General features: G+C 33.0%; 1 pseudogene; it reads right to left on the bottom strand.

The window, feature by feature from the left end:
- Nucleotides 1-528: 528 nt before the first annotated feature.
- LOC111912955 (carboxyl-terminal-processing peptidase 3, chloroplastic-like) lies at nucleotides 529-4,427 on the bottom strand (annotated as a pseudogene).
- Between the last annotated feature and the right edge of the window lie 20,876 nt (nucleotides 4,428-25,303).

The raw sequence follows: 25,303 nt of genomic DNA, 5'->3' as shown, positions 1-25,303 counted from the left end.
TAAATTTCCATTTCATGTCTCATAATAGAAAATAAAATACCATATACAAAAAATATAATACATTGCACAAAAGTTAATGTCATACAAATAATCATTCCAATAGTACACAAATGGATAAATCTCAAAGGGATCACAAATATATTTGTCTTCTAATAGAACTTATACACAAGAAAGTACTGAATTTACTATTGAACTTATACACAAGAAGAAGGTGTTTGAATTCAGAAAATGTCTCAGCAACTGAATTGGCCCCAGAAGCTTGTGGTTTGACTGCAACTGAGATAAGGATACCATGTTTACTCTTCTTAAGCTTACTAAACAAACTTGACAATAAGATAATATAAAACTGAATTATTATTAAGATTAAATGCAGCTATGCACTCAAGCTATACAATAAGATAATTGGGTAGATTTTTCAAAGTACAATGTTCAAATAAGAAAAAATGAAATTAGGATGTTATAAACTTGTAATAAATAAATAAATCAATGAAAGTGCATTGTTACTTTATGAATCTAACCCTAAAAAAGCTATAGAACTGAGGAGGCGAAGATTACCACAACTTTATTTTGCAGCATGAATGTCCCCGTTATGATGGATATCTGTTGATGACAAAAACCAAATTATCAACATAAAAATAATTATAACATTTCTTGCATTTTGCATAAATATGTGCAAATATTATCTTATATTAAGCAATAAACTAATAGTAGCATGCAATTAATGAAGTAGACAGATTTAGTCCCTGGAAAACTTACAGATAAAACATTCTTTATAATGGATTCACAATTTAAAATCAACGAGAGAGCAAATCCAGTCAACATGGATATGAATGGATAACTTGTGAGTAGTGGTATAGACACAACCTACACAAAACATATTCAAGACATCACTTATCAAACAAACATCCCATTTTTCAAGATTCATATATAAAACTTTTTTTCTCTCATGCAAAATCAATAATTACATCAAAAATGAATAATTAGACTAAACAAATGGTAAAAGAAAAACTAAATTAAAGAAAAAATGCTTACTCCTGCAATACGAGCTACTACTATGGGGCTAAATATCCTCTCCATAATTGGATACAATGTGAACTGGAAGTGTAAATCATATTCATACCTGTTTATAACCAGGGAGCACCTATGAAACATCATTATATAGCTCCTCGCTTCTAATTTCCTGCAAGTGTAAATCAAAATAATAAGCTAAATAGTAAATATGCATCAAGCCAAGGGCAAAAGGTGGAATTTTTAATACCTGACTTAGGAGCTTTGCTATGTCTATTGTTGAAAATGTGATCTCATGCATAGGCCTGGACTATCTCAGTTTAAAAGGTACATTTAGTTAGCCGATTGTGTACAAAAGATAATAACTGTCCTGATGTCTAGTGGCTTGGGATTAAAGGACTTACAACAAATCTTGTAAGAGCATGAATGAAAAGTGCAGTGTTGTAAACTGTAATAGAAAGAAATAAAAGTAAAATGTTTTTACAATAAGCAAATACATAAAAGTATGTTGTTATTTATTGTAAACTGTAATATACCTGCAAAGTGAATATGACCTGGAAAGTGAATATCATCTTTTGTCACATTCTCCAACATGATGAACTCAGGGACATTAATTAATGGAGGATCATTTCTTGGATTGACAATGACTGGAATATCCAAATCATGCTTCCCATGCTTGTTCATGGTGGTAACCCTAACAGTATCTTCACTACTGAAGTTCCCCTCCTTGATTTATAAATATCATATAATATTAAGAGGTTAAAACTCAAAAGTAAAGGTAAAGTAGTTAAAAAAAATTGGTAGAATTTTGAGTACCTGATGTATCTAGGGTTTGCTCACACAATTGAACCACTTCTTTATGCTTCCCCAGCTGTGTAATAAGTAGGGGCAAATCAGTCAATTTCAATTATTAAACTAAAAAAGATCATGAATCACATTCACATACCATGAGAAGAGCCTCTCCTTTCATATTAAGTAGTTTCTCTGAATAGGAGCTTATTGACCTTCATGAAATTGGGATGTAATGCAGCAGCTATTCTACAGTCGTTTAGACATTTTGCCTCATTCTTCCAAGAGCCATGCGTATAGTTCCACGATTGCTATAACAGAAAATAAGAGGTTGTATACAAACGCTAGGTGTCTCTGTATGTTGTATTGCACTAATACCATTTGAATACCATACTTCAGCATCTGATAAATCTCCACTCTTATAAGCCTCGTTTCCTCTGCACAAATCAATTTATTTCAGAAATCAAAAGCATATCAGTTTTATACAAATGTAAAATATCAAAAAAAAATGGGGGGGGGGATAAAACAACACCTTTTTCGCCAACTGTCACATGTTTCTTAAGTTGTAGCCTTTGTGTGCTCCTTGTTCCCAGGTTTATGAGAATGGGACACATTAACACAGCCAGTTCTCAGCTTATACTTCTTCTGATGTGGCCGTTGTCTCACTGCCATGTCAGCACTAGCAAAAGATGTAACAGAAGGTGAATATATAGATTTTCATGTAAAAAAAAGAACTTACAAGAATAACTAGCGGATCACAAGTAAGAGCATGGCCATTGATCATGCTAATAGGAAGCATGTTCCCATCTCGATCTGTTGTGTTCACTAGAGTCTCATCTCCATCCAGCCATATTTGAGCAACATCAAGTCCAGCCTTCACCAAACCACCCTATAAATAAACATATATATGTAAATACTAGTAAATAGTCAAACAAAAGTTTACTAAAGTCAACTTTAGGCTACTTACTGGATTGTTTCGGAGATCCAAAATGTAAGATTCAACACCCTGATTTTCCAATTCACGAATGGCGTGTTTCATATCTGTAGCAGCAGTCTGTTTACAAAAGCTTGTTGTTAGATGAGTTTAAGATATGAAGTTATAAAGTAAGACTAAGATTTGGAGAATTAATAAGCACCTGGGAGAAGGCTAATAGCTTTACATATCCGGTTTTGGATACATGACCATTTGGTGTTCTATGAGGAATGATGACACTTGATATAGGAGAAAGTCTGATGAATTCACGGGGTAGTTTCACCTCTCTAAAACTAGAGTCAATGGCCAACTTTTTTCCCTGTAGATCATAAATATGAACATGCACAAATATCTATAAAATCCTTTGGAAAGGAATCAAGCATTCCATTCCTTCCTACGAAACTTACATTGTGCACTTTGACTGTAACACTTGTCCCAACATGACCTCTGAGCTTTTGTGCAGCAGCTTCACCACTAATCCCTTTAACTCTCTCTCCATTTATTTCAATCAACTCATCTCCTATATGTATTCCAGCTCTAGCAGCTGGGCTACCCTCAACATAGGACAATACAACCTTAAACAAAAAAATTTAAATTTTTAAAAATAAAAAATAAATAAGAATCCATAACTGAGGTCTCAGGTTCAAGTCTCGGCATCACCAACCAGATGACCTGTTTCTGGTTCAGTATTCACAAATAGTCCAACTCCTTGCACGTTTCCATCACTTCCAATTCTAAAACTTTGGTATTCCTGTACAAATCATTGCCGAAAAGAAAATAAAGTAAGTTTCCCCTTTTGGAATCTAGGAGTAAGAATAAGTTACAAAAATGGTCCCTGTTGTTTCTGAATTTTAGTCCAAAACTGAAAACTCTTTCAGAAACCATAGGGATAATTTTTGTAAAAATAATGGGAAAAGTTGCACCTTTGGACTGATAATGCGAGTGAATGGATCTCCAAGAGTAGAAATCATTCCTTTAATCTTGCTGTATGCGGCATCAACTATTCTAAGTGAAGCATTTCCACCATTGTTTGCTGGAATATCGAGTCCCAGTCTACAGAAAACACATAAACTTATGTTAAACTTATTGACACTAAATGACATAGAACAAAAGAAATGAATCGTACCTTGATGATTAAAAGTTGGATCAACAAAAATCTCTTTGATCAAACCCCAAGTCTCTATGAGAGTTCGCTGCACAACATTCACCAGTTACAAAATCAAATTTTACCAAACCCATATAAGCAATAGATCGAACAACTTATCTTCACAACCCAAACAAACTACTAAAAAAGATGATCGAACTGAACACCCACCTCATGAGTACGAGAAGCTGGGAATGCTATTGTCAAGGACTTGGCAAGAGCTGGCAAATCTAAACAAACAGAGACTGCAACAGCGAGCCCGATCCAACCTTTAGCAATTGAATCAATCAATTTCCTATTGGATTCAACTGATTCGTTCGAATTTGCCTTGGGTAAAGCTTGAGGTGGTGTTGGTACTTTACACTTGCTAGGGTAACCATTGAAATTGGAAGAAGATAATCGGTACTTATAGGGAAAAGTTGAAGAGGTTAGTGTTAGAGGGGTTTTGGTGTAAATTGATGAAAGGGGTGAAGAATTACTAAGATCGAGATTAGGTCGGCGTAGAGCATCCATGGTAGATACTCTAACTAGGGGATTTAGGGGGTTTGTAGATCATAATCAAGATGAAGGGATTTATGGGGAATGAATGAACAAGTGTAATGGTTGGATTTAGGGGGATTTATGGTAATCCCTAAAAATCGGACCCAAAAATCTCTATATCGGGTTTACAAATACACAAACCACGCTTTTTCGTGGTTCAGAAAACCATAAGGGTGATTAGGGTTTTCCAGAGAGAGAAAGAGAGAGAGAGAGAGAGAGAGAGAGAGAGAGAGAGAGAGAGAATGCAGAGCTAGAGACTTGACCCAACATTTATTATACCTGGTAGAGAAGAAATAAGGAGCTTTGCTAAACCCTGTCGCAACCATTAATCTTTGTATCCTCACATAGTCACACAGGGAGCAATGAGCGATCTCAGAATTCTCACAGGTCTCGTCAATCTGGCCCCTCATCCAAGAAGAAATCCGATACTGATAAGCAGAAACGAGGCCTCACAGAGAAATCCTAAGGTTTTTCGAATGTTTCTTGATTTTCCATAACAAGATAAGACACAAGCGTGGTGTGTACTTACAAGTAAGGCTTTAGAGGGGTGAATAGGAGGCTGAGATCATAGAAGCGAAGAATAAATAAAGGGTAGAGATAGTTAGAGACAGCGAGGGAGGGCAGCATACGACAACAACAAACTTCATCATCTTCTTCCACTGCCTGGCGGTGTGTAATTCGCGGCGACGACATGATTAGGGCAAAAGGGAAACAACCATCGAAATAGAGAAACAAAAGGGGAGAGTCGATTGTGAAGATGAAGAAAAGAAGGTGGAAAAGAAAGGCGGGTTTTCAAAATTTTAGGGTTTCGTTTCCCCGTTATCTTCTCAAGGCGTGTTTCCTTAAAATTATAAAGCGACACCTATAGAAGACGCACGTTTAAGATAAAGCACCCTCCGTGTTTTTAATTTTTTTTCTTGAGACACTAATTTAAGGGCACGCAAAAATGCGTGTCCACTATCCTTCAAATTTTGGAAGTCTAACATTATTTTTATGGACGCCCAAAAATGTGTAACATGAATCAGCGAGTGTCATTGTTTGCGCGTCATTAAAGGCTATTTTTCTTGTAGTGATTAAATTAAAAGGTATAATTTACTAAGTTAAACGACCTAGTATTTTAAAAGTGTAAAATACACCCTATACTATATATAACATTAAAAGTCTAATATTATATACATGTATGAGTAAACAGTCAGTCTTACCGTTAGTAGGCCTCATGCACGAAGCTGGTCTATAAGGGGGTGTTTAAGGAAATTGCCTATAAAATGGCGAGTAAATGGGTATCCACTCTTACCCACCGCACTCTTGACTAGTGGAGGGTCGTTAGCAGAACGGGTAGGATAGGACAGAAACCTTCCATTATAAGTATAATGAAGTACACAAGTAACTAAATGCTTTTCAAATTCCCAAATCATAGTTACTTTAGGCAAAATGTGAAATTGTATGCTAACCCATGGAATTACACTTCGTACCCTTGTCAAACGTTAGTGGAGCGTGTGTGGTTAACCGACACACTAATTTGGGGATGACATTGGTGGCGAAGGGTGGCTCGATGCTTATCATAGATCAATGGAGCGTGTGTGGCTATCCGGCACATTGATTAGGTGATAGTAGCATTGGGTGCACCACATGATTCATATGGTTATTCACACCTTCTTTGTGATCCTCGGCATCCCAGTCACAAATAGAAGGGCATAATCGAGATTAAACATGCCATTGAAAAGTTCAATGAATCTCAAAAGATCTAGGAGTTTCAATTCATTTAAAACTTAAACTTCTTTTTCGTTTTTCATGGAGGAAATTGGTAAATCGTCATTTACCTACCTTCAAATATTGTGCAACTAGATTACGGCATCCCTCTTCTAGGTTGTAGAATATTGTGTTGGATCCTAGCCTTAATAACTCATATGGGTGTTTTATTAAGGACTCAGTCAGCTTAACTTGAATTTTCTCCCGTTTTGTAGATGTCTGAATCTTACAATGGTCTTCCCAAATCCTTTGGAACAAGCTTTCCAAATGAAGACGACGTTCTGAGATACGATCAAGGAAATGAGACTCATGCTTCACTTCCTCCACCTCCTCCAATTGTTCTCCTTAATCCACAAGTTCAAAGGCTTGAAAAGTTCAAGCTCACTCAAGCCCCTTTGGCAAGTAAACACGAAGATGGGAAACCTATGTGTGCACACGTCTTAGAGATGAAGTCACACATTGATAGGTTAAGCATGATGGGTGTCGAGATTTCAAGTGAGTTGGCTATTGACTGGGTTCTTCAGTCACTTACTGAATCATGTAGTGATTTCGTTAGAGAGTACTATATGATGGATCATGATGTGACCCTCATTGATCTCACCTATTTGCTTATAGCTGCTGAATCAGCAATGATTTGGCGTGCTGGTCAAGAAAATATATCTGGTGAATCAAACTACCAAACTTCAATGGACACTGGCAACATTGGAAGTCCAGAAAGAACTAAGTCTATGATTGTCTAGTGTGCTGTGCCAAAGGAGTCCATTTTCTTTTATTCCCAAGAGAAGGGGCATTGGAGACGACACTACCCTAACTACTTGAGAGATCTAAAAGATGGGAGAGTCAAGACGTATGGCTCTGCTTCAGGTAAAATCCATTAACTAACTCTTTTAAATTCCTATTCTAGATTCTTAATACATCATGTGATAAGATTACGTTTTGATGTTTTGTAGGATCGAAGAAAAGAGTGGAAGCTTAATGGAAGAAGTGAGTTGAATCTAATCGTCAAGAAAGTGGATTCGATCGCATTGTTTGAAGATTGGATTTTTGAGCTACTACTTGGAGTGAGAATAGATTGTTAACAAATATGTAATAACATAGTTTTTCAATTGAATTGCATTATAAGGACAAATTTTTTCCGTAATAAAATGAATTTTGATTTTATCTTATTTATTTATCCTTGCAATGGCATGTATGAAAAATTGATGTTTTAAGGTTTCTATTATTAGCAATAATGGATTTGATTCTTGATTATGTTATTTGCGGAGATGTTAAGAATTCACCAAATAGGGAGAGTTTCTCATCGCCCAAGTTTCAATTGGACGGAAACTTGGAATCATACAACTTGGTTGCATGATGAATGAAAATTTTCATATTTGGAAATTAAACTAATTCCTCGACAAAGTGTCAAGTGAAGGTCTAGGAGATCGAGTACACTAGGTTGTGCTTTGATCAAGTCCACCACAAAGAGAGATAAGATATTCGTCATGATTTTCTAAAAGTTTAGTAAATATAATTATACTTATAAGAATAAGTGTAATTCTGAGTTGATTGAAAGTGTTTGAATGAATTGCAGAACGAATAAAGAAGAATCAAGTAGGCAGAAAGATAAAAGTTTCTCTATTCTAAGAAGAAGGGAGAGTACCTTTTATTGTGTTTTATGATAAGTCTTAATGATTAAGAACCATATCTCAATTGATCCTCTAATTGAGTCTTAGTGCATTGTATGTCTAAGAAGAGGAATCGAGAATTGTGGAAATGGTTAAATCAATAAGTCGATCATACTTCATTCCAATATCAAGTCTTAAAGTTATACTCCAAGATTGTGAATTGAGTGACAAGTCTTAAGTAGGTTTATAACACTCATTAAATGTGTAATTTGGAAAAGTTTTCTTATTCTTGCACATTTGAAATAGGTGAGTTGTGCTGTCTTGGATAAGACAAAGACCAACAAGGACCAATTATGTGAAGTGTTTTGTCTTGATAAGAACTACACTAACTCTTGAATATTTTTTTTTATCTAGCAAAGTTTCCTAACAAGAGAATCATATATGTTAAGAGGTCAGTGGGATTTTTAATGATCTCGAAAAAGGTTTCAAGAACAAATCAAGAATAAACCTTATCGATCATCACTAGCACACGACTTCAGGTTTATAACCTATCGTGTTGACATTATTTTGTTTCTGTGTCATTCCAATTGAGTTAATTATGCATGTGAGTTCTATGAGTTCTCATTTTAATGCATAAAGACAAAGTACCTTGATCAATGGAAAGTACATTGATATGTAAGGATAAGTTGCTAAACTACATGGAAGACATGGTGGGCACTCGTGTTACCATAAGGCAAGAAATCAAGATTAAGAAAGTTCAGTCCATATGAGTTTGGATTTGTCGCCAACTTTGGTTTTGGCAAATTCACATGGATAGGAACTCATACACCATAAAATCTAAGTGTCATAAGAGTCCCTCCTTCATGAAAATGATTGTGAGGAAATGCTTTCACTAAGAGAGATTTTAAGAAGATAGCAATTGTGATAATTGTATTCTCAAATTCGATTATGGTTACGGCATCCCTTTCCATAGTTAGAATTGTGAGATTTGGCAATTAGATTGAACATTTGGAACTTAGTATCATAAGTTCTTAATTGTTTAGACACACATATGAGCTATCTAAGGTAAAGGTGTATAAGGTTAAGAAGCTTAGATCAAGGCTTATCAAAGCATCTGGTATTAGAAATATGAACTTCATAAATTCAATTGGTATTGTTTCTAGAAGTTCAGTTGTTTTCTGAATACATGTCAAAGCTAGTGGGAGCATAAGTGTTACGCTTATATGATAATAATCATCATGATAGTGGGAGCGTAAGTGTTATGTTTGTATGATTATTATGGCAAGTATTGCAAGTTAGCAATATTAATTATAGAAAAACAAAGATTCAATTTGCAAGGTTGCATGGGTTGAAAAGTTGTTTTGCTATAATTAAAGGAGAGAATATTATACTTCGTTTAAAAATCTAAAGCTTAGATTGAGAAATTTTAATAAAATTAGTCAAATAATACATAGTGTGTTCTCAAATTTCAATTATGATTACAACATCCATCTTCGTAATTCGAATTGTGAGACACATAAAATATTATGGCAGAAGATTGATAAAGTATCATATCTTTATGTAAAGACATTATGCATCGTGTCCCATACGCGTCGGGTATTGGATCGATTGCAAATGTTATAATATTTGACCATTCTAAAATTTTCAAAATGTCTAGCGCATTAAGAGGGAAAAAGGATTAGAATCGATTTTGACTAAAATAATTAAACAACTATTAAAGGACAATCCAAAGTTCGCTGAGGATTGGTTGCTTCTGAGTAGTTGGAAATATGGTATTTGATGAACCGTATCGACATTATTATGAATAGATAAGATTCTATTAAGAATGAGTTGTCATATGGAAAATATGGAAATGTTTCCATATTGGGAGTTGGATATTGAGAGTGTTTGTCAAGATTAGAAACTTCTATGCAAGAAGGATGTTCAAAGGAACGTACTTCGAATGTGAGACTTCACGTCTATGGAATTGTCTTGTAACAATTTCTAAGAGAGTACTTTGTAATTTCATTATCCAAGTCTTGGTAACTTTTGTGCTATGACTTTACGAAAGGATCGTTGCATAGAATGTTAGAATCTAGCATATTATAATAATAGCAAAGAACCTTGTGTTCTTACACTAATGGTAAAGATTGGGAATTGTGAAATGAGCATCATTGGAAAAGTTTTTTCAATTGATCTATTTCACAAAGCATGGACCATAGGAAACAAAGTGTGTATGCTTGGAGCATGGGACAATTGTTGTTATTCAAGTATTGAGTTGATTATCTGAAACACTGAATGATAAATAATAAGTAATCAATATTGTGGATAAATAGAAGTGTTTTATTTACTCTCACAAGTTTGGGGCCATATAGGATTAAGTATTATTGTTATGTTTCAGTTTGCATGTTTTGACTTCCAGAATAACTTGGTTATTCGAACCTCCACAATCATTCATACGTTGGAAGTAGGTATGAAGGAAGACTGTCATGAAGAGTTTGTAGATTGTCTGAAGAGTTTAGACATAGCACAAGTTTGCTGCAGAGTTCATGAGTGCTTTGATAAGATTAGAGTATTGGATTAAACCCGCTCTCACTTGGATCACTTCATGGATTTATCAAGGGTGATTAGTGAGACGATAATATTGTATATTCTTGAAACCGAGACGTGTGAGTCGTTATTTGTTGGTCGGTTGCACATTGATAATAAGTAAACGCACCAGTAACTTGGTGTTATAAAACTTATTGTTGTGTGTGATTCGATCAGTAAATGAAAGTGATCATTTGAGTTGAGGTTTATCCATTCCGTTTACCCAAAGTGGGATAAAAGCGATATTTGTGGGCCCCTCGATGATTTAGTGATGACACCTAAGTGCTTGGCCAAGCCGAGACTAAGTTGATGTGTTCAACTGTAGTCTGTTGTCAGTCGTCATAAATCGGAAGTCGGGAAACAGTATAGAGAGAATGATTGAAATTCATGTCTTGTGTCTATACAATATCTTGAGAATGAAGGAATATATGATCCCTTGTCTAAAGGACACGCTATCTGATAAGATCAGAGTTGACAACGGCTTTTGAAAGCTACGATTGCTGATCAGGTTCTAAAGTCATACGGAAAATAGTTATTAGACTTATCCAAGTGGGAGACTGTTGGATTAGTGTCTATGTCCATAACTATTTTGGTATGTACTTGACCCGATTATGAGCATGGTCCTTTTGGGTTGCCTTCACCATAGCAATATGTAGGATGATTTAAGGAGAGAAAGGTTTGAATATGATGTATTAATATATTATGAGAATAATATATTAAAGGAGAAATCATATTGTGTAATTAATATTAGTCAAGAATTAATTAAGAATTAATTTTGTGGCTAACAGAGATTAATTAAACTTAGGGGACTGGATTTATAATTATAAGATAATTATAATTGGGCTATGGATCACCTAATAAAATATAGGTTAGACGAATTATATGGGAAGCCCATTAGAAATCGTCCAAGGGATATGTTAAAGGAGGTCCATGGGCTTCTTAGGGCTTAAGCAGCCAGAGTAGGGTTTCCTAGTTGTAAACCCTAATAGCCTACATGTATATAAAGGACTCTTAAGCCCCAAAAACGTGGACAAGTCTTCCTCTAGGGTTTCTAGACGTTTTTGGGTGCCTCCTCTCTTCTCCTCTTCATCTAGTTGCTTAGTGGTGTTTGTGACTCCATTAGAGGTGCAGCACTTGAGGCACTAAGCTTTCTGAAGCCAATTAAAGCAAGGAATTGATTGTTATTGCTATATAACAATCAAAGGTAATTCTGTCAACCCTAATTCAATTTATTATATGATAGATATAGGGTTTACAACTTTGGATATTCAATTGCATGTTCATTAGACAAACTAGATCCAAAAGCTATTAGGGTTTGCATGTACACCATAGGACTGATGTTTTGTTTAAAACCCATTAGTCATAACATACATGATCGATCCTATAGCCAAATCATATAGGACTCGACTTATCTCAACTATCACTTCATCTATACTAGGTCTATGAGTCTCATTCAACTTAGCATTACTCCGAATAGGCAGTTCCCTTTTCTTGGAATTTTCCATACAATAACACTTTAATATTTTATCCAAGTAAGTACTCTAACTAAGACCAATAATTCTTTTCTTTCTATCCATCAGAATCTTTATCCCAAAAATATAAGCAACCTCCCCTAGATGGTTCATAGAGAAACACTTCCCGAGTCAATATTTCACTTCTTGTAAGATCATAATGTCGTTTCCCATATGGAGTCTGTCAGCAACATACAAGACTAGGAAAAATACTATACTCCCACTAGCTTTGACATACACGCAATACTTGTCCTCTCTCCTAGAGAAACCAAATTCTTTGACTTTTTCATGGAAGCAAAGACTCTAGGTGCAAGATGCTTGTTTCAATCCATAAAAGGATTTCTTAATCTTACACACTTTATTAGGAAACTTTGCATGTATCAAACCCTTTAGCTGGCTCATGTAAACTTCCTCAGCCAACTTCCCATTTAGGAAAGCAGTTCTGACATCCATTTACCATATTTTATAATCATGAAAGGAAGATATGGAAAACATTATCCTAATAGAGTTGATCATAGCCACTAGTGAAAAGGTCACATCATAGTCTGATAGTCAACCCCGAAGGTTTGAGCAAAGACCTTTGTAACCAATCGTGCTTTGAAAATGTGTAATTTCCTATCCATTTCAGTCTTTTTCTTAAAGATCCATTTGCATCCTACTGTCTTCTGATCAGGTTCATGATCAACCAAATTACAAACTTGGTTATCATACATGGACCTAATCTCCGTATCCATTTCCTATTTCCATTTGGCAACCTCAAGTCTTGTCATTGCTTCCTTGTAATTAGCTGGCTCATCCAAATTTAATAGTGTACCATCACTGATAAATGTATCACTATCTAATGTTATATGGAAACCATAGAATGTAGGTGGCATGCTAACTTTACCTAATCGGCGAAGAGGCAATGAACGGTTCATGGGCTCAACTGGAGTTTCATCCTCTTGTTGAGAGCTAGTGTCTTCTAAGGTTCCTTCATTGGTTGATTCTGGTGTTTCTAGTGTATCAATAGCACTCCCATAGTCCTATTTGAATATCATCTCCCTCTCGCGAAGGACTCCTCTTTGAGCTATAAAGACCATGTTCTCACTAGTTCTATAGAATAAGTATCCAAAAGAATTTTTTGGGGTACCGAATGAAAATACATCTCTCACTTCTAGGTTATAGCTTGTCATGAATCTCTCATCGAACGAAAGCTTCACAGCCCCAAACCTTAATGTGACCTAGCGAGGGAACTTTCCCTGTTCACATCTCGTGAGGTGTTTTGGCAAACTTCTTAATAGGGACAAGATTAAGAATATTGATAGTTGTCTTTAAGGCATGACCATAGAAAGAAATAGGAAGCGAAGCTCAACTCATCGTGGAATGAACCATGTCTAACAAGGTTCGATTTCTCCTCTCAGCCACACCATTTAGTTGCGGTGTCCTAGGAGGAGTCAATTGTGAAACTATTCCATATTCCTTGAGATAGTCGTGGAACTCGATACTAAGATACTCCTCACCTCTATCAGATTGAAGAATCTTTATCCTCCTTCCCATTTGATTATCGACCTCGTGTTTATACTCTTTGAAGATATCAAAGGTTTTTCATTTATGTTTGCTTAAATAGATATATCCATATATGCTATAATTATCCGTAAATATCACATAGAATCGATTTCTATCCCTTATGGTTGATTAGAAGGTTCCACACACATCTTTGTATATGAGATCCAACAAACCTTCACCTCTTTTCAGAAGATCTAGTGAAAGGGGATTTTGTCATCTTACCTAAAAGACAAGACTCACATTCATCATCTGACCTTAATTTAAATGATTCCAACACTCCATCCTTTTGGAGTTGGGTGATGCATTTCTCGTTAATGTGTCCAAGACGACAATGCCACAAGCATGCTTTGTATACACCATTAGACGAATCCATATTCAATACACTATTTCCTAAGTATCAACACAAATCATATTTCTGTACACACCATTACAAGGTAAAGCTTCAAACATACAAACATCATTCTTATAAGCCGATATCGAACCAGTAATATCATTTAATGAATCTCGAAATCCTTGTCTAAACAATGCATGAAAATAAATAATGTTTCGTGTCATTTCTAATGAACAACAACAATTAATCAAATATATCCTAACATCACTAATAAGCATAATACCATAAGTTCCAATCTTGGTAACAAGAGAAGATCGCCTATTTCCCATGATCAAATTTATTCTTCCATGCTCCGCGTCTTCACTTTCTCTTAGCCCATGTAAATCAGAACAATTATGAAATCCACATCCTGTATCAAGTACCCAAGAACGAGTAAGTTGAGAGTTATCGACTTGAATAGTGTATATGCCTATTGATGATGGTTGGATGTTGCCATCCTTGATGTATTGCAAGTATTTAGAGCAACTTCTTTTCCAATGGCCCTTTTCAGTACAATAGTAGTAAATGGCCCATTTCCAGTCACTAACAACAATTTTTGAACTAGGATTTATCTTTGACCCACTGCTAGACGATCCAGCATGGGCCTTGCCTTTCCATTTCGATTGAGGTTTAACCTTCCTATTATTTCCTTTATTTTTTCCAATGGCAAGGATAGGAGTGCTTGTAGCATAATGTAATTGATTCTTTTTCATCCTTGATTCAGTTTTCTACAACAAGTTGTGGAGTTGGGCCAATGTGGTCTCTGTATTGTTCAAATGATAAGTCACGATGAACTGATCATAACAAGACTTCAAAGAGTTAAGGACTATGTTAATGGCTAACTCCTCATTAAAATTCACATTGATCCTTTCAGTACACTCCACGTATCTCTACATTCTCTGCACATGATTGCAGACAAACTCTCCCTCCTTAAATTTGCAGTCCATTAATGCTTTAACAACCTCATACTTTTCTTGATGCGCTCTCTTGTGGAACTTTTTTGCAAGATCTAAGCCCATCTTGTACAGCCAATAGTCCTCATAGAACTTCTCTAACTTAGCTACCATGGTTGCAACCATGATGAAAGCGACCTTTGTTCTATCGTCATAGTGTTTCTTATAGGTTGAAATTTCTTCTGGAGTAGCAGTTGACTCATCGATTTTGACAAGAGCTTTATCAAGGGCATATTCTCTGTCCTCATATTGAAGATTCATCTTGATATTTCACATTCAATCCATGTAATTTGGACCAACTAGTTTCTCTTTAGAGAGGATCGATAGTAGAGTGAAGTTGTTGGAGGATGATTGAGTAGCAGTAGCATCTCCTGGAGTAGACATCTCTTTGGAAGAAACAATTTAGTTAGTTGATATAAATCCTTAATATTTTAACCTATAACTAATATTCAAGGCTAGAATCCAATATAACAATTCACAACTAAGACATGTGATGTTGTAATATTATTGTGATTTTATGAAGCTATTCACCAATTTTAGACTATGAAACTCCTAGATCTTTGAGATTTATTAAATCTTATCAATGACATTTTTAATCTCATATTATGTTCTTCTTTTGGCGATTGTGGTGCCGAGGATCACAAACAAGATGTGAATAACCATGCAAACACGTTTGGCACCCTCGATGTCATTTATCATCTCCAATTATTATGTTGGTTAACCACACGTGCTCCATTAACAATGATAATTTTTTAGATGCCCATCATTTATCTTTAACGTCCCTATTAGTATGTCAGTTAACCATACACGCTCCACTAACGACAAATTAATGTGTGATGTACGTTTTCATGGATTAGCATACTTTTCACATTTTTCCTAAAGTAACTAGATTGTTATTTTTAAAAGAATGTTCTGTTACTTTTGTATCATTATACATTTAACAAGATTATGTCTTATAAAACACATTCGGCTAACGGCCCCCCACCACACATGAGAGCGATAGGTGAGAGTGGACACCCGTTCAACGATTATTATATAGGTCGCTTCCTTATACGATCTTTATAACATGATTTCGTGAATGAGTCGTACAAGTGATTTAACTGACTTGTCTTATACATATAATATATTAAACTTTTAATGGTATATATATGGTATATTTTAAAACTTTTCAAACTATGAGTTTAAATATAAATTATTTAAATCAAATCTTTTAATTATTAATTATTAAATCAGTTATGATTTATCATTATCTTTAATCAAACAGTTAACTAAATCATTACGGATTAAATAATTATTTAAAATTAACCAATTAATAAAATAATTCAAATTTAATCCGAATCTAAAACCCCCTGATTTTTGAAAATAGGGTTTTTGTTTATCAGGTTTTAATTATTCAAATTTTAAGGATTTTAAAATAATAATTAAGGAAAGTGGATAACCCTATTAAACCCTAGAAAATTTCGAAATCTAAGGGTGGAGGCTAGGGTTTCAAGAACGGTAGAAAATTTCGAAAGATCCTCCCTTAGGTTTTAATTTCTATAAACCCTAATTTGATCTATTCAACATTGTGCAATTTCAACTGAAAACTATGGCTCTGATATCACTGCTAGGTTTTATAGGTTACAATAAATTATGTGGCGGAAAAACATAACCTTAAGTTCACATGTGACGTATTGCATCTTAGTTTTCTCTATTGATTGCAACAAACAATAGAACATGAAGAACCCTAGGAACACCCAATTATAATCGAAATTCATAAAGTGTTTTAGGGTTTACATTCATTTTGATTATTTTAATGAGTAATCAACAATTCCTTCTTGAATAAGCTTTAGAAAGTAAGCACCAGAAATCTCATGCCTCTAATGGTCCGTATCCAAACCATAGCAATAGAAGACTTGAGAGGAAAGAGGAGGGGGGATTGAATTTTTTGTTACTCTTCTTAAGAAAGGAGTGACCGAAAATATGAGGTATATAGTTGAACAAGGAAACCCTAAAAACCCGAATTTGACTATAATACTATTATCTCAAATTATGTAATCATCCACATTCCTAATTATCCTTAAGGATTAATCTAGAATCCTAATGAGGCTTCAAATTTTCGGACATCCCTAGAAAGTTATAGAATACTTCTCTTGTTCAACTATTGAACAATTAAAACTTAAGTCATTGCACTTTTAATTAAACCAACTAATCCCAAAAAATATTTCTAATTAATTTATGATTAATTATTAATTAAATAATACTGATTCTAATTAATATATTAACCTCATAATATATTAATAAATTATGTATTACTATTTATTAATCATATAATAAACTGATAAACCAATCTCTCTCTCCAAAAAGTCATTCTGTCAATTGCTATTTTTAAGGACAACTTAAAAAGAGTTTTCTTTTAATTCAAGTACATACTAATTTACTAATTTAGTTATTTGCTTAAACGCCTGATCCAACAAAAAAGTTCACAGAGAAATTATCTAGTTGGGACCACAGTATCATGTATATAAAAATGACCATATTCCCATCAAATGTCATTGAAAGTATGCCATTAAAAACATCAATTTTAGTTTTAGTAGTTTTAATAAATAAATTTCCTAAAATAATCTAGTATTTGTCACATACATTAATATCTCCCATGTCCAAAATATAAAAATTTGTAGATAAAATTAACTCATTTATTTATACTAAAACATCATATAGTAAACCTTTTGGGTGTACTGTTGAGTGATCAACGTATTGAATGATTGTCCCGATTTTGTATAAAATCCTCAAGTTTAACAATTTAAAAATAGAAAATTGTAGGACATTAATTAAAGTACCTAGATCTAACTTGACTTTTCAAAAATTTAGGTTTCTCTTTTTACATGGAATCAAGAAAAAATTTCAGTTTCTTGTACTTTAGAGGTAAACCTTTTTTGCAAGATAGATGATATATTTTTTCCAACTTTTTTTTATTGTTTCGTTACCTTTTATTTTCTTTTTCGGAAGACATAATTCTTTTAAAAATTTTGCATAACGATGTATATGTTTAATAGAATCTAGTAAAGAAATATTTACCTCAACCTTTGAAAAGTTGTTCATGATTTCTTCATACTCTCGTTCACGCTTCATGCTTCTAAGTCTTGACGTCACCGGAGGAAGTGGTTTGTATTCCTTGAGAATCAAAATTCATTTGTTTTGGACTTTCTTTTTCTTCAACCACTTTAATGTCATCTTCACCCATGATTTTTTTTTTCCTTTTTTTTCGCTCTGATTCGCTTGGGTCCTTAATTTTTCCCACTTCTTAAGGCGATTATGCACACATTGTGTTTTGTATTTTGCTCGGTTTGTGTAGGTAATTTCCCTTGATATTCCATATGACTCACGAATTCGCAGGTTGAGACATTTGTTCCTTGCGATTTTTAAAACATGCTTTATTTTCGTTTTGCAATGTGTGAGTGTTTGGTGGCCAAAGTTTTAACAATTTCTTCTAATGATACGCTGGAACGGCCAAACTGTTGCAACAAATGTTGTAGCTAAAAACTTTGTTATTGTTGATTCTCTTGTAAACTAGGCTGTTTTTAGAATTTTTAGAGCTTCTAGAATCCAGGCAGATACTGATACTGCTTTCATTAGTGAAAATTACTCTTCTAATTATTTCCCCAATATTTCGTTATTTGAGGCTAGTTAATAGTCGACTGCTGATAACCTCTATCAACTTTTATAGTTGCAACGTCTTTTGGTAGTATTGGGCACATATTAGTTGGATGTCCGGTTTTTCAGGAGATTCTGCACGGTTTGACTGCAGATGTATTCCTTTATCTTTTGAACGTAACATGATAACTTTCGTTGATTTAGAAATATAGATTTCGATATTATGAGAAGTTACATCATTTACGCCTCTTGGTTGATCAGGGCACCACTCCTCTTCATTATAGAATGTTTTTACACTATAACTAGTTTGTCTATTAGCATTTGTAAACATTTGGTCACTATGTTTTTTCGTCCACATTTACCCCTTCAAGTTGTTAAACTGTACACATTTAGTCCTTATCATCGGCTACTCTCCATTAGCCGGTAAAAATGACTTAATAAGGTAATATATTTCTCATTTTGTACACAATTAGTCCTTAATATTTTTTTGTTTCAAAATAAGTTTTTTTTTGTACTCGTTTAGTACTTATGAATGATTTCTTTAGGTTTTTCTCACGGCATCTTACGTGGGACAATCATTGATGAGGTCTTTTAGGTTATTGATGCTTATGTCCATTGCGATCTCGGCAACTTGGTTGCGTAGGTTTTGTGGTTTGGCTTAGGTCTTGTGTTCTTAACGTCATAACTTCTTCATACGATATCCGATTTTAACGATTTTTATATCCATGCGTTCGTTTTTTGAGCCTACTACAACTTTTGTTAAGAGTACTCTAGTTAAAATGTAATATATTTTTATTTATGGTTTTATAAAAAATACATTCATACATGCATTCATGAAAAACGTATGGATATAAAGATCGTAAGTAAAAATATATTATTTTTTAGCAGGGGTAATCTAAACGAAAGTGGTAGTAGAGTAAACTACAAATGGATGAATATAAAGATTGTTAAAATTCGAGATTGTATGAAGAAGTTATGACGTTCAGAACACATGACCTAAGTAACCAAGTAGTCGGGATCGCGATGGACGTAAGTATTAAAAGCCTCAAACACTTCATTAATTGTTGTCACTCGTAAGATGTTGTGAAAAAAACCTAAATAAATCATTTATAAGTACGAAATGAATACAAAAACAAAAATGACTTATTTTGCAACAAAAAAAATATTAAGGACTAAATGTGTACAAAAATATTAAGGATTAAATGTGTATAAAGTGAAAAATATATTACTTTTTCAAGTAATTTTTACAGGCTAATCTGGAGTAGCCGGTTATAAAGACTGGTGTGAGACCCATGTATTACATGAGTTTATTTTAAAAAAATTAAGTATAAAATTTTAACAATTTGAAAAGTTTGAATTTATAAGAAAAATGAGAAATTTTTTGAATTATTAAAATTACTGAGGCTTTAATGTATTGGATACATTAAATATATAAACCTTTTCTAATGAATACCTTACATATATATTATCTTACATATTAAATGTGGAATTTTAATTTAATAAAATAAAAAATACAATAAAATGACAAGTGGAAAATAGAAATTTAAAAATGTTAGAAAATGTCTTGTGTGAGGACATGTGTCAAAAAAAACTTTCATTTATTATAGTAGATTAGCACAATTTCTTATACCCATTTTATATTGAATTTCTTTCCATTTGGTTTGTCATTCTAACATTTGCCATGAACTCAAAAGGTCCTCAAAGGATGTGAATTTAAACTTAAATTCTGGAATATAGACTTTTTATTAAGTTCCCACTTAATTACAAGCACTCGTTTGACATCGTCAGTCTCGTGAAATTGTGAAATAAAGAAACAGTCATTGATTTCCAAGTGTTTTCGCTTCTTTTTTTAGAAACAACTAGCAGAAAGCTAACAAATTACTAAGTATTTAAAGGGTTTTTGAACCAAAGACCCCAAGAAAACAAAAGTTTATGTTGTCTACTACTCAACCAAAAAAAAAAAAAAAGACAATTCTTGAATACTATCCACTATCATGTTCTTCCTAATGTTTTTAGAGTCGTGAATGGCAATAATTTCATAACTGTATATATGCTTTAAATAACTTTTGATGTTTACTCGGTAAACGAATAAAAAATGAACAAAAAGCAAAAGGAGGGGGTGATGCATCACATAATAATTTTCAATCATAAAACAAGTTCCCTGCTTTGACAATGAGTCGTTTCATATTTAATCTCCAATCTTTCTGTAATTCTACACATTCATACGTCTTTTATGAAATTAAAATGTTTTTATAACGTCTGAGTGGAAAATAATAATTAACATATGATTCACAATCGTTTTCACGATATAGATGTCTTGTTTTTATATGGGAAGGGCAAGAGTCATTCTTGACAGTGTCAATGGTTGAATTTTGTTCTCAAGGTATTACTTTCTCCAAGTGCCTATAAAAAGTAGCCCACCTTGCTCAAATTTTCGGACAATGCATTGACTAAATAAAAGCAGAAACAAGGAAGTCAAACCAAAGACTTGGAAAGCTTATTTTGGATAACTTGATAGCTTTAGCATTCATTAAATCTTACAGCTGTGTGTATAATATGAATATATGATTTGACTTGTATATTGTTGCGGAATTTTGCTATAAAATTAACCATACTTTGTAACGCAAGAAATCAACATGAAAAACAATTGAACAATGGACACCACGATATAAAGTGGAAAGAACGTAATCAAAAAACATATAACAGCCACTTAAAAGCAATCAACCTTGACTGTTTGACTTCTATAAAATCTCTTCAAAGAATTTTTCGCAAGTCTTTTATTCATTGTTGTAAAAACCCACATTATGTCCTGTTTAATTTCCAATTTGTTCCTAGCTGCTACCGAACAACTAGAATGCGTCTAACGATTAATCATTGTCAATACAATATGTGAAGCAGTAGCAAACGACGAAAATTTAGCAATTTGAAGAAGTTATATGTTTCAATAGAAGCTATTTGAGAAATGATGAATGTTGTATTAATTATATTAACATATTTTATTATGATATTACTCATATTAGTAGTAGTCATATTTAGTTTTTTTAAATTTCACAAGTTAGTAATTTAGGGTTCCCGATTAATCATCGTCTAACCGATTAATTCTTTAACCTTAGTCCATTGACTAGTTAACGTCGAACGTTTTTTTACAACCTTGATTTTACTGATTCAATTGTTTTTAACTTTTTTCCTTGAAACCTAATCAGTTATTTCTTAGGAGTTTTCATTAACCATTATCGAGCGTAGTATACCTTGTTGGATCTTTGTTTCCTTTAGGAGCTTTCCTAGTTACCACTTTTTCTGAACCCAAGCTACATAATCGATTCAATACAACCACGATCATTGAGAAAAATAACAATAATAATAACAACCCAAGTTGATTGTTTTGTTTCCTTGATCGTGTTTTCCCTTACCTAATAATACCAGACCCCATTAATTAATATCTTAGAAGCCCAGCAGCATATTCTTTTTCCCAAGACACCTCCTCAGCATTTTTTTAAGCCCTTAATTTATATCAAAGCTTCGTAGTCCATGTTAACATTTTCTCTTTTTTTATTGAGCCCACGGAACGATCACAATATGCCGATACATCACCGTTTCTTTCTCTTGAGCCCATAGCTTAATACTACTTTTGTGCCTTACGAAGCTGCGTCGATTGCTTTTATATTTATGCATTAGGAAAATACACAAGAGTGGTAGTAAATAGTTATGGTTTGGAAACAATTTTGTAGGCAAAAATGGCACCACACGATTATCATATGCAAAAATTGGCAAGAAAGACAAATGCTTATATGACATCACATTTTCGTAGGTAGAAAATATCACTACACCATTCAGCCTAAGCCTAATAACATCGACTAATCGCCTCTTACATTGACTTTTTTTTTCCAACGTTCATATATCAATTTTTGGAAAACTTATGGTTTAATTTTTCTGTATAAATTGATTTTCCTTAGCCTTCTTTAAAGGTTATTTAATTTTTTTATGGCTAAAAAAAATTATGAAATCCTGCCTTTGGACCGTAGCACAAGGTTTTCCCTTTGAAAAACGAAGATGAGAGATCTTTAAGCTCAAACTGATTATAATGATACATAGGTTCTTTTGGAGAGAGATGCTTATAATCAACTGTGATCTATCAAATTTTATTGTAGATTAAACTGTTTTAGAGTTTCTTGCCATTACTTTCATGTTGCTGATTTTTCGAGCCTTTTGACTTTGTGGGTGTTGGGATTTCGAGACCCTATCACTCGTTCGTTAAAAACATAAAAATTTGACGATTGTTCAATTTTTTTACAGACTTTATTATTCTAAGGTATTTTCAAGATGTTTATATTGTTTAGTAAATTCAAGACTTTTATATCATAGGATATTTTTCAAGCAAGATTATTGGGAACGGTTTTGGAGACATCCATGAGATCGATGTATATTTACGGGAGATCTACAACAATTACATGTATTTACAAGATTGAATATGCACTAGCCCATTGTGAGATTACACTTCATTGATCAATGTCATTGAGTGGATAAGAAATATAACTTGTCGAATTTCTATTAGCATTCGACCTAAGACATATGTTGAGCTCTAATGCCATGTTATATCTAGAAGTACACCAAACGTTGGCATGAAACATGGCAGTTGTAAAAATTGTTATCAGATATATATAGCAAGAAGCCTGTAAAAATTACATATAATCAATATGGAATTTATATCTTTAAGAGTTTCGTGCATAATATATGGTTGGGACCTTTCAATGGAATAAGAGAATGATGAAGTGTATGACCATACCCAAAGTGTCCAGATAAAGGTCCATTAGAGATAGTACCATACTCACTCATTACAAGTCAATGAATGATTTCTTGATACAATTCAGGGCAGTGACTTGTTGCTAAAAACTTTTATTTTATAGTTAAATATTTTATTGATTATACAAGTAGAAATCTATAAGGAATTGTATGCAAGGAATAAATATATTAAATATACTAGTGATTATATGTAGGATTATGAGAGAAACGCCAAAAGCCTTAAAAGATTTAGAATAAATAATAAATATTTATTTAATTAAATTTATTATTTTTTAGCTAAAGATAAATAAATAAATAAATAAAATTCTTATTTATCTGATCAAATAATTAAATAAAAGGGTTTATTTGTCGTATTAATGTCATTTAGGATGGATTTTATATATTTTAACTAGTTTATAACCCGTGAGAACCACGGTTATAAAATTAATTAAACTTTCATATAAAAAGTCAAAATTATTAAATAATTATTTTAAATAAATTACTATTTAAGAGAAGTTCTTTTAGTTATATAAAATTATAATCGTTGATTTAAATAAATACATGAAATTATATCATCTTATAATATGTATTAAATTTATTTTATTTTTCAATCTAATGTTATTAATCTAATATAATTAGAGTGGGAAAATTTAAAATTTGAAATTTAAATAAAGGATTCAATTATTAGTTTTAATGTAATTAGAGTGAAAAATTTTAAAATTTGAAATTTGAAATTAATAATTAATAGGTTGACAAGTGGCATGATAATGGATATATAACATTAATGAAGTGTTCTAATTGTATGACACTTGTCAATAGGAGATTAAACCTATTCTTTTATTACAATAGCGATTGTTGGACCGTTAAAAGGTTTGAGAAGCTTTGTCAGACAAGTGAAGCTTAAAAGGAAAGGATTATGGCAAATAAAGAAATAAAGCAACAATTGCTAAAATATAAATCTTCTCACACCTTAGAAAAATTTGATCACTGTCTGTCCCAAATGTGCGTTTGACATACCTAAACATAAGGACATGAAATGAGTCTTTGATAAATTGAAATCTAGAAGTCATCTGGATTAGCTTGTGTAGATGTATCATAGATACAATCGACATGTATTGTGAAATGTTAGTATGTTACCATCAAAGGTATCTAGTTTTTTTATCTATCTAGAATTTTTATATTTGGTAAACTCGTGTCTAATTTGATCCATGATTTGGGGTTGATAAATTTTTGATTTGCTACTTCCTTTCTCTAATGTTGATTAACTGAAATATTAATTGATCAACCTAGAACATAGGTATTCAATGGTTACTTGTAGTCAAGGAAGCCCTTTTGGAACACCTTATTTTCTTAACCATTATATCAACTTACAATGTAGATGTTCACATACAAAATAAACTTCTTTTAGAGAAATAAAATATAAAACTTGATCTTGATTTAAAGAAACAAATAATTCCCAAAATATTTTTCATCTCTTTGGTAGAGTAGTTATTCATAAAAGGGATCCATCCATGTAAGATGAAGCAGAACCAACAATGTAAGCCTTTATTTATGTGTGACAACTATCAAAATTCGCTAACGATCGTCAATCGCAAACGTGACGAGAGTCAAAGTAATAGATTTAGAGTATAATATGAGAAGATATAATATTATTCTTCAAAGTGCATAAGAAAAATCAGTCGAATCGCTCGAAAACTAAAAATATAAGTGCACAAATTTTGTATTATTTTGTATAAATAATATCATAATCTGAAACTATGCATCATCACGATTCTGAAAATATAAAGAACCAAAAAATCTAACTTTGTTTGAGGAAGTTATGAATTCTCTTAGTTTTTCACTAAACCCTACGCATAAATGTGCATCGTAAATAGTTAGAGGAAAATCGGTGCAGTTTTAACAAAATCAATGTAATGGGGAATTGTAATACTCTGGCATACAAATCTGTAGATATAAAGAATATCGAGAACGAGGTTCTTGTAAGAGGGTTATGATTTTCGCAAAATCTTTTAGGATGCACCCCTTATAAAATTATAAATTAAAAATATGTGAATTGGTTTATTGAAGTCTAGAGGAAAGTTGTAGTACTCGTCGATACGAGACCGACGATTTAAAGAACGCCGAAAACGGGCCT

The sequence above is a fragment of the Lactuca sativa genome, chromosome 3 (genome assembly GCF_002870075.4).
Source record: "Lactuca sativa cultivar Salinas chromosome 3, Lsat_Salinas_v11, whole genome shotgun sequence".
Taxonomy (NCBI): domain Eukaryota; kingdom Viridiplantae; phylum Streptophyta; class Magnoliopsida; order Asterales; family Asteraceae; genus Lactuca; species Lactuca sativa.
Note: the sequence above shows the minus strand (reverse complement) of the source record. Positions and strands in the feature narration are given on the sequence as shown.